At 37.5% G+C, this 15,300-nt stretch overlaps 1 protein-coding gene across 6 annotated transcripts in view; it reads right to left on the bottom strand.

Annotated features, from left to right (window-relative positions):
* LOC124723232 (serine/arginine repetitive matrix protein 2) overlaps positions 1-10,333 on the bottom strand; it is a 290,135-nt gene extending 279,802 nt beyond the window's left edge. For all 6 annotated transcript variants that reach the window (XM_047248421.1, XM_047248422.1, XM_047248423.1 and 3 more), the window contains exon 1: positions 9,905-10,333. The gene's annotated coding sequence lies outside the window, so the exon portion shown is untranslated. The remainder of the gene's footprint in view (positions 1-9,904) is intronic.
* Positions 10,334-15,300: the final 4,967 nt, after the last annotated feature.

The raw sequence follows: 15,300 nt of genomic DNA, 5'->3' as shown, positions 1-15,300 counted from the left end.
CATTATTGAGCTGTTGTTTTATCAAATACTTCAAATTTAGTACTCGTGTATCTCAACACAGAATAATGTCAGCGGTCTATGTACTAGCAAAGTTAAAACTTGCTTAATACACACAGAGATACACAGAATTTTCATCCCTGAGTCCAAAAACTTAAATTTTATGATACGCTAATAAACTAATCTGTCTTTGAATATCGGAGGATTTTTAATTTCCTGCCTAATATCTACCCAGCAACCTGTTTTAGACTTTTACACCAGATTATAAAACTGCATTCACAGTGACACACAGTCTAGTTTCGCTTGGCCCAAGTATAAGATGTTGGAAGCAAAAGCTTGTGATCAGCTCATAGCACACTGGTTGCTGAGACAAACCCCGCTTCCTCCTCCCAGAGCAATCAGCTTATAGCTTATAACTGACACATAATGGATTAATGCATCATATAAGTGACACAGAAGTTTATGGTGAGTCGCTCATTTCTGTATACAATATTAACAATCACTATGTACAACACGGAAGACAGATCAACAATATATTACACAATGACCACTCATTGCTATGGCACACAATACCGTTAAGTAGCTAAGACTGGCAATGATCACAAACATTCCAGAGCGGCACAATGTCAGCCACCTTTCAAGAACCACCAAGGTGCCAAGATAAGAGAGTGTGATCAGTATATAGAAATTACTTTTACTTCTAGTGTTGTGGCTGAGGACTGCTCAGTTGATCACAAATTCACTCTTGTTATTTACCACATATACTTAACGAGTAAATGTACTGGCACGTAACTGTTAGGAATCCCTTGGCCCCTGAAGAGGCTACTGCAAGACATTTGGTTATCAATTTCACACAATGTTCCTTCGACACCCTTCTATAGAACAAACATTTTTTTGACCTTAGCTGCAATGCCTCATTTCCTTCAACTTCATCGTTTATTTCACATACATTCACTGAGCATAAATTCACAACAAGCTGATACTTGAACTAAATAAAAGAATTGTCACGAAGGTAAGTCAATAAACTGAATTTTTTTCTCAAGACGGCAGAAAACTGTAAACTAATGTTTTGTAATGAGGAGCAATCACACGTATTTCAAAATATACTGGCAGAAATGGAAAGCGCTAGAACACCTTGACGGAATGCTACCAAACTTATACTGCAGTATTTCCACATCTGTGGGATAAGTTAATAAAATGTTCATCTTTATGTGATCATATTTTCAGAAGGGGGAAAAAAGTGATTCCTAAAAATGAAGAATGGCATGAGCACATGACTGCCATTGGGTGTGTCTATGGTTACTGGAACTTTACAGATGAAGATCACCAACATGCACCCCACCGGTCATGCACTTTCAGTTTATCTCCATCTTTCAGACTTTTAGAAAAGGTAAACCCATTGTTAAGAGTGACATTGGGACATCATACCAACATATTGCACAGAAATGCAATGACAGCAAAATGAGTGAGTACAAGATGGACTTGGGACAACAGTACGGCAAGGAGAGTAGGCACTGGACTCTCCAGAATAAATAGACCATGAGAAAATTGTAGAATCATTCCACTGGCACCGACAAATGACAATCTGGGAAGAGCTTACAGATGGAGTATAACCACAAATCATCAGGAACAGATCACTGGAAACTGGACTGATGTATCGTTTTGGTATGCTGACACCATACTACACAATACAGAGACTTGCATGGTGTACAGCCAGTGTCAACTGGGACATTGAGTAGCTTTCTATGATGTAGCGATGAGTCTCACTTCTGTTAGTAGGAGTCAGATGAACACAAACGTGTCTATAAAAGGCCTGGTGAAAGGTTACAGGAAGTAACATTTCTCAAAAGCATAACTGTAACTACTGGAGTAGTGATGTAGGTAGCTACTGATATGACAATAAGTCTGATTCAGCAATTGTTAAAGGAAGACTGAATACTTGCCGGTGTGATAATAATGGTAAACACTATTGTCATACCCTTCATGGCCAAGGTATCAAATGGCATATTACAGCAGGATATGCAAGACACCACACTGCAGTTGATACCACAAACACCTTGATAAATGAAAGGATCCTTGACTGGTCTGCTCAGTCCCCCACTTTGTCACCCATATAGCATGTCTGCGATGTTGTGGGATTAGATTCAGTTTTCATTCCATGGAGCCAAAAAATGAGATGATTCTCTCATATCAGCCTCCAGCTGGAAAACTTCATGAACTGACACAAAATTGGGTTCAGTCATGGTAAGAAAACTCTTATGATGACATTTGGAGGCTCGTTGCTTCAACGCTGTCTCTATTCATTGGAAATTCGGGAAATAATTTTAACAGCCTTGCTGCTATTAAAGTAACAAATTCTTTGTGCAGTACCAACAGAACAAAAATGAAAAAATATGTACTCCCTTGCCAACAACAGTCACATTATTTCTTAACGGTCAGTGTCTGTGGAGTGGGGGACTTGCAAATGTGTGTTTATCAACATTAAGATTAAATTTAAATGTCATCAGAAAAACAAGTCACATAAAATAACTAGCAGAAATTGCAGGACTTTATTACATAATTACATACATACAGGTAAGTCGCTGCTCACCATATAGAAGAGATCCTGAGTGAAAGGTATATGGAAAGAACAATCATCTGCATTTATGGCCCTTTCTATGTGCATGAAACCTACTCAGCACCTCTTCTATTTGGTGAGCAGTGCTTTAACTTCATATACATAGTCAATCATGCAAAGTATGAAGTCAAATATGTTCCAAAAACTGTACTGTTTATATAAATCAATCAACATATTTGACTTCATAACAAGCAATCATAAGCACATTCCACAGAACATACGAGTAACTAATTACCTACAAAATCAGAAGAGCTGGAACACGTTAAAAACCTGACAAAACCTAAGAATTTTATGAATACAACATCCTATTGTGTACTTCTTGAACATGCAAATGATTTTCTATTCACTGCTGAAGCATAATGAAACAAGGAACTGGGGTTGACCGAAGCGTCCGATACCACCCGTCGGCTTTGACCCGTGACGTAAGGCTGTTGTGACATGTGACGTCACAACTGTGCGGAATTTAATTTGTGAGAGTGGCATGTTTGTAGGTGTCATTTTGATGTGATCGGTGGTGGTCTCTGGTGGTGTGTTAGGTGATGTTTTTGGTTTAGTTTGCGTGTGTGGCGTGTGTTATGGGTAGTGTATTGTTGTGGTTGGTGGTTCTCTCTAGTGGTGTGTTTATGGGTAGCGTGTTATATGGCGTATGGGGTTCATTTGCATGATAACACTGCACATGTGTGGTATCGGGACTGTGCTTTTAGCGGAATGTTTATCAGTGAGTTAACAATTTTAGTTTTGTTATTTCGATGTTATTGTAGTTTTTTTTCTGTTCGCTGGGTGTGAATTTTGGTAAATTGCCTTTTTTTTTGTCTTTGGTAGGTACGGATATGACTGACAAGGTCAACAGTTCTCAGTTGTCGGCAATGATGAGGGATAGTGTGTTGTCTCTAATAAAATTTCTTCAACTATTCAGATTTTTGGATGAAGTCGTGAAGTGTTCAGTATGTCGTGAAGAAATGAGGCTTACTAAAGTTCCGGTGTCTCGGACCAGGGATTACTGAACGTGGAGATGTCGTAAGGATAACAGGTCAAGGGAAGTGTTCGATTCCAATTTTGTTGGTTTGTTGTGTTTTTTGAGGTAGTGATGATTGTGGACGTGGTTGTAGTTTTGGGTTTTATGATTTGGTATTGGTAGTTTCTGTTGACCTATGTAAGTCAAGGGAAGTGTTCGATTCCAATGTGTGGTTGTGGCTGTGGGTGTTCCGATATCAGGAGTTGCTGTTGAGCTATATAGGTCAGGGCAAGTGTTTGATTCCAATTTGTGGGATCGGGAGCTGCCGTTGAGCTATAAAGGTCAAAGGAAGTGTTATCTGTGGGATCAGGAGCTGATGTTGAGCTATATAAGTCAAGGGAAGTGTCCGATTCCAGAGGATATTGTGTTTAGTGGTATTTGGGGAGTTTTGTGTTGTCGGTTTTTTCATCATTTTGTGTCATTTGGTATCATGATGTGTGTCTAAATTTGTTTATATTTACTTTTTCCCCACCCAAAAACCCCCAATTCCCCATGCCTGTCCCGTTAGCTTCATTAGGTTTCTTGTGGAACGTGTGTGTGTTGGTTTTTCAATGTATTTTCATATTTGTGGTCATGTTTACGTAATGACGTCACAGGCGCCATATTGGAGTCATCATGTAAGGTCGTTTCCGCCATATCTGTGACGTCATGGGTCAAAGCAGACGGGTGGAATCGGACGCTTCTGTATTTCCAGGAGCTGTATTATTACAATTAGATTTACTGAACAAAGTTAAAATGATGATAGTAATATCAATATTTGGAAGGCACTTAAACATGTTGTGGACTGTAGAGAATCTGTATTTATTAAAATTGCATTCTTTAGTTTGTCTGGTAATTAATATTTTCTGTCAAGTGATTGTGGTAATAAGTTTCCCACACGTTCAGTCATTACGCCATTAACATATGTAACTGCATTTCATACTCTTCCTGAACATTATTTTTTGTTCAGTGTATTTAGGCCACGTCATTAATACACAGAAACTTTTACTAAAAATCCATCAAACATTCTGTACTTCCACAACTCCCGCACAATTTACTTTTGGCACACTGTACACAGAAATTGCACATTTATTGCCAATAGGTGATGTCAGGGGAAAAAGGTTGGGTGTGTTCCTATTAGGGAGTATATTTGAGGGGATTTTATGGGATAGCTCTGGTATACACCTTACAGCAAAAGGGAGTCACTAAAATCCTTGACCAGAGCTAGCACCATAAATTATCCTTCTTATGAAGTTTTAACACAGTGTGAGTCTTACTATATTCAAAAATGTCTCCATTCTGAACTCGTTGCTAATTCTTCTCCATCCTCCAACTTGCAATGTGGAGCTACCTTATTATTTATCCATCACTTTCAAGAGCTTCCTCCGTCTTCTTCCAGTTGGTCAATATTACATACTGAGGTGACAAAAGTAATGGGGTAGCAATATGCAAATATACAAATGGCAGTAATGTCTCATACACTAGGTATAAAATGGAAGTGCACTGGCGGAGCTGTCATTTATACTCAGGTGATTTATGTGAAAAGGTATCCAACGTGATTATGGCCACACGATGGATATTAACTGACACTGAATGCAGAACAGTAGTGGGAGCTTGTAATGGATCGCCCTTTTCTAACATTACCTTTTTTTTTATAGAAATAACTGATACCATTTATATTATCGAATCTTGTATAGGTGAACATTATCACAGTTGTTTAACTAAAAGAATTTCATATGATTTTGTATATGATGTATTACATATCAGGTTAAAATGTATAAAAGGAAAGTAAGTTGTTACAATCGATGCAAACCATATAAGTTAAATATATATAAAGAAAATCACATAATAACGAGAAAATAGCCAAAGGCAGGAAAACAATTCCAATCCCCTCAGCAAAAGCCAAACAGGGATCAGATGCTAATCGTTTACTATTTGCTAATCCTTTACTATTTTCTCCAAGATTTGTTGCAATTTTGTTATTATTGGAGCATAACATATGTTCATGATGACAGCAGGCTGCACGCAACATTAGCATTATACAAAGTATGAATCTGAATATAATGAATAGCAGATGGTCTCACATTTTATGGAGATACAGTTGCGAAGTAATTTATACTGATCTTGTTAAAAGACATTACAAGTTTTGTCAGAAGAAGAATACCAATAAAATAGACAAGGAGACACTAAACTAGCAGATCTAGCCATTCTGTTTGTTATGCTACAATTTGCAACAGTCTTTAAGCATCCAAATTCTGCTAGAAGACAGCTTCTAAAAATCAACTAGTTACAGCAGACTAATTTGAAACTCGTAATTTTGCAGTTGCAAAGTTATACAAAAAACACTGAGGCACAAAGAAGATTTGCATGAATTTCAAGATAATTGTCTTTATACAATCAATGCCATGACTTAACTAGCTACCAGAAAATTACAATTCAGATTTGAAAATGGATCTTACCACTCAAATTTTTCAGTTCTGTTATAGGCCTAAACATGTAAAAAATGAAAGCTGCAGAATATTAGATACAGTTCTTTACATTTGTTAAGGAAGTGTTAAGCAAGAAAAAATTATTTTTCTCACAATTATTCAAAATGTGGACTGCAATTCCTTTCAAAGAATTGAAATTGACTACAACCTACATGAATCTTATATGTACAGGAATAGTGAAAATAGATTCTGAAGTGTTTGAACATAGGCCCCACACAAAGTTCATTACTGACATCACATGTCTTTTCACTTTGACGTTTACTGAATGCAAATACTCTTTGTGAATGTACAGAGGTGCCCCCAAATAGCCTACATGCCACAGAAGGTGCAGCACAGACACTTTCAAGACTTTTTCAGTGGAGATTCTTCTGAAAGTGCACACAGCAGTAATCAATCGCTGAACAAGACTGACTGGGATACATCCTAAAATGCTATTCATCTATCTACAGTCCTAAGAAGTAAAAATGCTCTGCTTCCCTGATTATCTAACATACTACTACTACTACTACTACTACTACTACTACTAATGATGATGATGATGATGATGATGACGATGATGATGAGAGCGCTGTGCTGAATACATCTCCCTCCATATCTCCTCAACATATACGTACTCAGCAGGCCACCATAAGGTGCGTGGTGAATGGTACTTTGTACCACCACTAGTTTTCTTTTCCTGTTCCACTCACAGATAGAGTAAAGGAAAAACAACTATCTATATGCCAACAGATGAGCACGAATTTCATCTCTTCTTTGTGATACTTACACAAAATGTTTGTCGGCAGTAGTAGGATCGTTCCGCAGTCAGCGTCAAATGCCGGCTCTCTAAATTTTCTCAAGAGTGTTTCTTGAAAAGTACAACGCCTTCCCTCCACAGATTCCCATTCAAGTTCCGGAAGCACCTCCATAATACTTTGCATGTATTTTGAAACTATCACTAACAAATCTAGCAGCCCCCCCTCTCAATTGCTTCAATGTCTTCCTTTAATATGATGTGTTGCGTATTCCAAACAATCTAGCAGTACTTGAGAATAAGTTGTACTAGCATCTTACATGCAGTCTCCTTTAGAGATGAACCACACTTTCCTAAAATTCTCCAAATAATGAGACATCTATTGGTTGAGAATGACACAGTGGTCGGTCGGTACCACTGGGACTTCAAAGGCCTGTATGAGTGGAGTTTTGTCAGATACCTATGCCACAAACTGTGAACACTGTGTTTCCTTATAGTTGCACGAAAATCTAGTGTTCGCTACTAAAAGGATGTGGCCATTAATTGGTGTGTGCAACTCTGATAGGTAGCAAACAAGCTTCATTTTCCCACATAAAAGATATAACACAGTGATAACACTATCTTTTGTCCTTGTTGTTCTTTCCCTACTGAGATCTCACTACACCCTGTATAATGCATTTATTCCCCCTGTATGATCATATTTTAACATGTGTTGTAGTATTGTCTGTAGTGAAATTCTGTGTGTGTGTGTGTGTGTGTGTGTGTGTGTGTTGAGACTGCACAATTTTACTGTGCTTCATATCATAATACAGCCATTAGCTATCCAAACTGTTTTTGTAACAATTCAGACTGGAATTCCAAATTTTAAAGAAAGCAATGAAGGTTTGTACAAGTGTGTTATACTTGTCATCCATATTGGTTGTATTGCAGACCTTGTGCCTTGATCTTCAAGATAGGCTTTTACGATCTGTGTTGCAAGTGGACCCACAGAAACACATTTTTTGTTTACCAGTATATGATGAGACTACGCATTGATTAATTTCAGTTTTAATAATTGTGCACTGTTTCTTTTTCTCAATGTTTTCATCACTCTATGAAGAATGTATCTTTGACTGTGTTACTGTTTATATGTAGCCTAGTATGAAAGTATAACAAATGTACAAGTTTGAAAGACCTGTGAAAATTAATATTTTCATGGGGTAAAATCTTGTCTAAAAGTTAGTAGGCCTAATGAAACCTGTGTAAAAGTTACTTTGATGCATTGATCTGTAAAATGTGCAGCCAAGGGGGGGAACAAAAAAATCTATAGCCTGAACTATGAGATCTGTACAGGACCATTATATTTTTTCCATCAAAATTAAAACACCTCTGTACAGTCTTTAAATATTTATTCTGCACAGTGTTCCACATTTTTACAATGTATGGCTCTACAATCGAGCAATGGCTGTGTAGCAAGGCATTTGTTGAATAGTCAATATTGTGATTCCACCAATATTCAATGTTTTTGACCAACATTCTTGAGAAAAACGTGAATTCACAAGATACTACATTCTTTAAACCTGCTCAGCATGCCTATTCATTGCTCATATTTTAGAAAAGTTGTACTACTACAAAGATTTTTTCTTTATGTAAAACATGTGAGACATGAAGCTCCTACCACACAAGCGTTTTGACACTGAACCTTTTATTCATATGGTAACAATATATTGGTACATTTATTTACTTATTTATTTCATGTTCAACTTGTGAGAGCTAAGTTGACTGTTGTAAGGCACCATTTGAGGTATTAAGTGACATAATGCTATTTGTAAATATCCACTGGTTATAAATTAATGATCAACAGCCCATTCACAAACATAATTTTGAATCCTTACCTAGATTGTGCATATGGTCTGGATATTTCCCATCATATCATACTATTTTTACTTCCTCTGTTATATTTTGGATGCAGGGTGACGGCTAAACATTATTTAACTGTATCCCCAGGGTGACATAGAAATGCATTTAGCCCTATATTCAATACACTACATCCCTTCCTATATACAATGTACAGCCTGTAGAAATTCCAAAACTTTCACTTTGTTCTATTCAGGTTTGTTCCCCCATTGTTAACTGAGTGGCAAACTACTTTTAGTCACAAAGCATACTTGAGCTGCTTCTTCTTCTTCAAATAAACTACAACTGTGCATGGTTCTTAAATGTAGCATGTATTTTCACTGGAGCCACATAACACCAGAGACTGAAGGAAGGGTTTGTTCAAATGCATCAACTTTATACCCAAACAAGTGGTGACAGTTCCTTATGGCAGCTTAGTCTTAACTGAAGTGTTAAATGTGTATGTTCGTAAGTCCAAGAAACCAAACATTCTTAAAAATTGATTTACAATGAGCAACTTTATTATTAACGTTGTATTTTATAAACTACAAATTAGTTGGAACTTTATTTGAACTTCAACTTGCATGAAACCAGTATTCACACCACAGATAAACAAGGACAAAAGAGTATTCACCAGCTGTGTACTATAAAGAGGTGTGTAATTCTTACACTGAAAGTATTGTGGTAAAAGATGTACAAGTGTTTCCACGAATGAAAATTAAATGGAAGAATATGCCAGCTGATAAACAGTTTGCACCCTACACTTAATAATACAGAAATTTGGCACTTGCTAAAATTATAAACAAAAGTCACTGTGGCCTCATTCTGCCCTTTGGTTGAAAAAATACTTCAATTCAGTAGATAACTTTGAACAGAAAAGTATTCAAAATGACGAAAACATGGTTAAAACTGAATACTGTCAGTTGTTATTACACTTAGACTACAATTTATCATTAACTTGTATTTGTGAGTAATTGACCCTAACTTCTCAACGAAGTAAACATAAACATAAAACGTAAATAATTGCGTTCAATCATAAAATTTTTAACAAGTTGTGAAATACGCTCTCTTAAATGTTTAAAACATGAGTCCTAATCAGATGAATCCATTATTTACAAATCACTTATTGCTAATTTTGACATTATCGACACTACCAGACTGTAAAATAGAGTTTGAAATTCTGATACCAATATACTTACAGGCATAAAAACGGCAAAGTTTCCTCACATCAAACACTTCCCTGCCATAACCTGAATCACACACTGTACGATATATTAAGAGTTCGTCCAAATTTTGCTAGTCTTAAATGAGACGGAATCACAGACACAAAAACGTCATCTACACGCCGTAAAGCTTGTGATACATTGTCTCACAGGGGAGTGAGTACTAAACCACATAGCTTATTGACAGAATATAATTACACCACAGCGGATAAAATGCGAGGGGGTTCAGCAACCCCATCGTTTCATGTAATCCGTCTTTCGCCATTCATTCGGAACTTATTCAACAATAGCAAGAAACATACACGCACAAAAAAAATCAATAAAACTTTACAACCGATATTAATAACTTAACATATCCGCTACGCACATCAGCCATTTTCATTCGGGGTAACCGAGGTCGGTGGTCCAGCGTTATTGGCAGCGTACTTTCATCAAAGAACTAAAACGCACGGTTAAAACGAACCGATATTTTGCATCAACATTTGTATGACTGCCGAAGTTACGAATAGATCGGGGTCGTTAAGTTTAAACATGATTCTTGAAATCTAATATCTCGTAATCTAATCATTGCTATGTTCAAGTGTAAAAGAGAACGAAATGGTAGTAACCATGAAATTTAATTGAGCGTAAAAAGTATACTGACGCGTAGAAATTTCAATACTGGTACTGTGCGCTAGGAGCTGAATGACTCTGTTAAACATGAAAGGAGATTGCACATTTTAGATACTGAAGAATTAATTTCCATTTGAAGGAAGAAAGGAAGGTTACTGTTTAACGTCCCGTCGAGAACGCTGTCATTATATGCGGGGCATGAGCTCAGATTAGGGAAGGATGTGGAAGGAAATAGACGGTGCCCTTTCAATGGAACCATCCCGGCACTTGCCAAAAGAGATTTAGGAGAATCAGGAGAACCTACATCTGGATGGTCGGTCGGGGATTTGAAATTCCATTTGAAGTTAGATGAAAATAAAAACTGACAGATCGATTTTTGACGCGCAAGAAGTATATGGAATCTTCACCAGGAATATGCAAATACCTACTTTTTTCTTTTAATGGCTCTTGTGAAGTTATCCTAACGCAATCAGGAAAATTTAAGAAAGTGTTTCCGCACAGAAGTATTTTGAGGTAATGTTGTGAAGGGAGTAATTTCTCTGGCAAGCCTGAAAATTCGAGATTGTGTAATTTTATTGCAGAGCAGGCATTGTGTAAAGCAAATAGCTGTCGTGCAGTTTTCCATATCTCTTGCAAAAGAGCAGCACTCCCTACACCTTGCAAGTCGTGTTTATGCGCTGATCCTATCTCTTTGATTTAATTTATTCATTCAGGGGTCATCTCACAATGATATAGAATTTATCATCATAATTCACGGAAAATAAATACCCGTAGTTCAAAATATACATACACACCGATTATAAAGCGTGTTAACTAGCAACTAACTACTAACAAACCTCTGGGGAATGGATAGGGCTTAAAAAGAATAAAAAATGTTGAAATATACATATGGCTAGTTTTTTTTATTTTTTTCTTAGTTATAGTTCCTTTCTTGTTGTTTCATGTTTGCTTCGTTTGCGTCTTTTTGTTTTCAAATTTCCAGCTAGGTCCTAGAGGTACTTTCTCTGTTCTTTTTCTGGTAGTTAAATGAAATGCTCCAAACGTTTGTCAGCTGCTCTAACACACGCTTCTAAACGCCACATCAAAGAGCGTCTAACTCCTTCCAAATTTCAGGAGTCTGCTTAAATCCTTGAACACGCTGGCCAAAATTGTCAACATTCGCAATTCACTACAGTATGACTTATAAATACCCTCAAAAATAAAACTCGGACGGTTTGAGATCAGGAGATCGAACAGGCGACGATGTTAGTGCCCCACGACCTATCAATTTGTTTGGGAAACGTTAATTTAATTTAAAATTGTTCTTGCTTCCAGAGCGGAATAATGTGGCCCCCATCGTGTGTGAACCACATGTTCTGACTTAAGTGTAATGGAAGGTCTTCCAGCATAGATTTACACACTCCATTACAAAACTCACTGCATGTCAGCGTTCCATGGAAAATGAAAGGTCCAATTAACCCACTGAGTTTTGGCAGCCCATACATTAATGCCAAACTGCTGTTGTATAATCATCTTGAGGTTGAAGCTCTTTGTCCGTGTTTGCTTTACCAATATGTACGAATATGTACGTTTGGGATTAAAAAAAAAAAAAATTGTGTTTTGCGGACCTCATCCCAGAACACGTTGTTGATGTCTTGCTTGCAAAACCGGAAAAGGATCCTCATCCGCCAATGCATGAGTTGTGAAAACTGTGCACACCATTCCTGGTAAACTTTGCTTCATCAGTGAATAGTATGTAGGAAGAAAGGTGTTGCTCATTTGCACACATCCCCAGTAACTAAGTACAAAAAGCTTTTCCAGCATGAAAATTGGTTTAAATAAGACCTTGCACTCTCTGAAGATGGAATGGATAAAGTAGTTGCTCTCATAACACTTTCCACACTGTCATATTTCTCACATTCTCAATTTCTGCTATTTCTCTAATACTGCTGCCATTATTGTTCTCAATATGATTTATTTACTTATTATTGTATCAGAAGTACACAGCATACAATAAGCAAAAAGAAATCGATCGTTGGCAGTAGTTTGTACATTGGTTTACCAGAAATTGGCCATGACTAGTGCACATTACCGCCAGACTACCAGGCCCAACCGTAAAGTATAAATGAAATATATTATCATCTATTGCTCTTATTTTGCAAAGCAATAATACGGTTTCTCCGCGCCATAGTTCCCCCTATTCGTAGTTCACTGCCAGGTTATTAGGAGCACTGCTGTCGTTCTCTGTTTCCTTATCGTAAAGGCCCCCGTTAACGAGCAAACCTCTCTGTCAAATGAGCCCTTGTCTAGCCACGGACTTGTCAAACATGCCCTTACACGTACTAACAACGTTCGCCAGTTTCATCTCCTTTCGAAGCAGACGCTGTTCGTGTTTGTGAACATCTTGAGGGTAATGAGAATGGCCACAAATGCAGACAAAGCAGCCCTGGCATTGATTTTGGTACTGGGTTTAAAGAAGAATAAGAAAACAAGACGCTGGCCCAGGGAATAGTTTAAAACGAGAGAAAAATACATGAAAACCTATTAATGGAAATGTTACACTCCGAAATTGATGACTGCATCAACTTTCTGCAGATGGAGAGTGAAAAATTTAATAACTTGCTGAGGATTATCTCGTCCTCTCACTAGAAAGGAATCACGTATATGAGAAAATTTGTTTTCTTCTACTTGCTCCTTTAATGACAGTTCGTTAGAATACCACAATGTAGGAACATATAGCCCACATCGTCTGTGGAAGAACCGGAGAATTTCGATTTCTTTTATCATATTGCACTCTCGCTTATAGTGATTTTGTTCATATCCTCTTCCAGAGTAACATGCGGATGGGAATTACCATTTCGGTAATTGTCAGTGATATTTCGTTTATATCCTTGATCGTAGTTTCCATAGTTGTGGAAACACGAGACAATGAGATATATTATATTAAAACAATTTTTCACCAAACATACGGCCAATCGTCGACATAAACAACATCCGCCATCTCGTCAAACTTTCCTTGAGTCAAAATTTCTGGTAAACATGTCGATCACGCTCTAGCAGGTGTCACGTCCGAGACTGGACGTCAGATATAACGCATCACTCTCCAGCTGAGAGCGCTAACACACGCTTCTCCGGTGGCGCCCCTCTCAGAAATAGCCGATTTGATTCCTGGTGGGGGAAGAACGTTCAGTACCAGTGGCGTAAATAATGGCCCCGCAGACACCGCAGTTCGCCCCCCTCAGCCCCCCCCCCTCCCGCCCACTAAGGGACCTGTATTTTTTTTTTTGGGGGGGGGGGACAAAATGAGCTTAGTAGTTTATTTAAAAATGGACTGACTTTGGTGATTTATATAGAAAACGTATTCTAATATTCAGCTTGACCATGGGAACCCATTAAGAAGAAGCAAACGACAGTGCACCAGGAAACATTTCATACCCTCGCTTGCTAAATGTCAACAGGAATGATTCAGTGTGTGGCAGTCAGCATTGTGTGCAGGACAACCTGCGCTCTCGAATATGGTACCTCCTTCATTGTATGTTTTCTTCTGTTGTTGTTGAAACTGGAGAAAAGTCTGACAATTTAAAAATTGAAAGTGTAAACCAATGCAACTGCAAAAAACAGGGGAAGATTCTGCAGTCTGCAAGTTCATAGATGGCACAATACCAGCTGCAAAGATGAATTGGGTGTAAATTCTAATGATGAACACTTTGAAAACTGACCACCAGCAACATATGCTGGTCTCACCAACAGAGTGTTCTTCACTGCAAGACAGTCAGCAGAACGCACCCTTTATCACTAATGGAGGATTATCCTAAGGTAAACTGTGTGAAGAAACTAAACTGAAAACCATAAATAGCGGGCCATGCAAGTCTCACAGTAGTTTCGATAGAGACACCAAGACCAAAAGATCGTTTACGTGTGGTTATTATTACAATTATTTTAAAATTGAGGCGGAGAAAATGCATGGGCTAATGGACAAATTAATGACTGCAAGATCTAAGCAAAAAAAGTACCGATACATTAAACTTGCGTTACGCATTTAAATGCATGTGTTACATACAGTATGTGGGAAATCACAAAAAAATCATTATGCTTTTCGATGAAGGGCATGGTCAAATGAAAACTATAATTTCTACAATAATGGATGTAACAAGGGCATGCTTTATGTCAAATTGCTTTGTGTGGCTCTCATGAAGATGAAACATAGAAACAGAGTTTCAATTTCTTAAATATATTAGACCTCTGCTCCAGATATGATTCTCTTCTAAGGGTACATCTTTCAAATGAAGAAAACTAAAAGAAATCTCAGCTCACAGATTCAGTATGAGATGACACAACTGTTAAATGATTGTGTTTTAGAGCAGATCATTGGTGAAATTACACAGCAGCAATTCTTTCCACTTATAGTACACACAACAAACGATGTATCATGAAAGGACCAGTGTTGTTTAAGGCATTACACCTCTAATTTAAGCAAACCAATTAGAAAGGAGTTCAGAATAAAGAATCGTTTTTAGGGTTCTGTAAAGTAAGGGGTTGTGATGCAGAGAGTTGTCTAAAAGAAATAATAACCAACTTAGATAAGATGAACATGCAACTGCATAAGTGCAGAGCTCAGGGATACAATGGTGCTGTATCTATGAGTGACAAATTTTCAGATTTGCAGTCAAGAACTAAAATACATGTCATAAATGCAGAGTTTATATATTTTTCAACACACAATTTAAAACTGGTACTAAATGATACATCACAAATATAGTGGAACTACGACAGTTTTATGA

The sequence above is a fragment of the Schistocerca piceifrons genome, chromosome X, assembly GCF_021461385.2.
Source record: "Schistocerca piceifrons isolate TAMUIC-IGC-003096 chromosome X, iqSchPice1.1, whole genome shotgun sequence".
Classification (NCBI taxonomy): domain Eukaryota; kingdom Metazoa; phylum Arthropoda; class Insecta; order Orthoptera; family Acrididae; genus Schistocerca; species Schistocerca piceifrons.
This window is presented reverse-complemented; position numbering and strand designations above follow the sequence as displayed.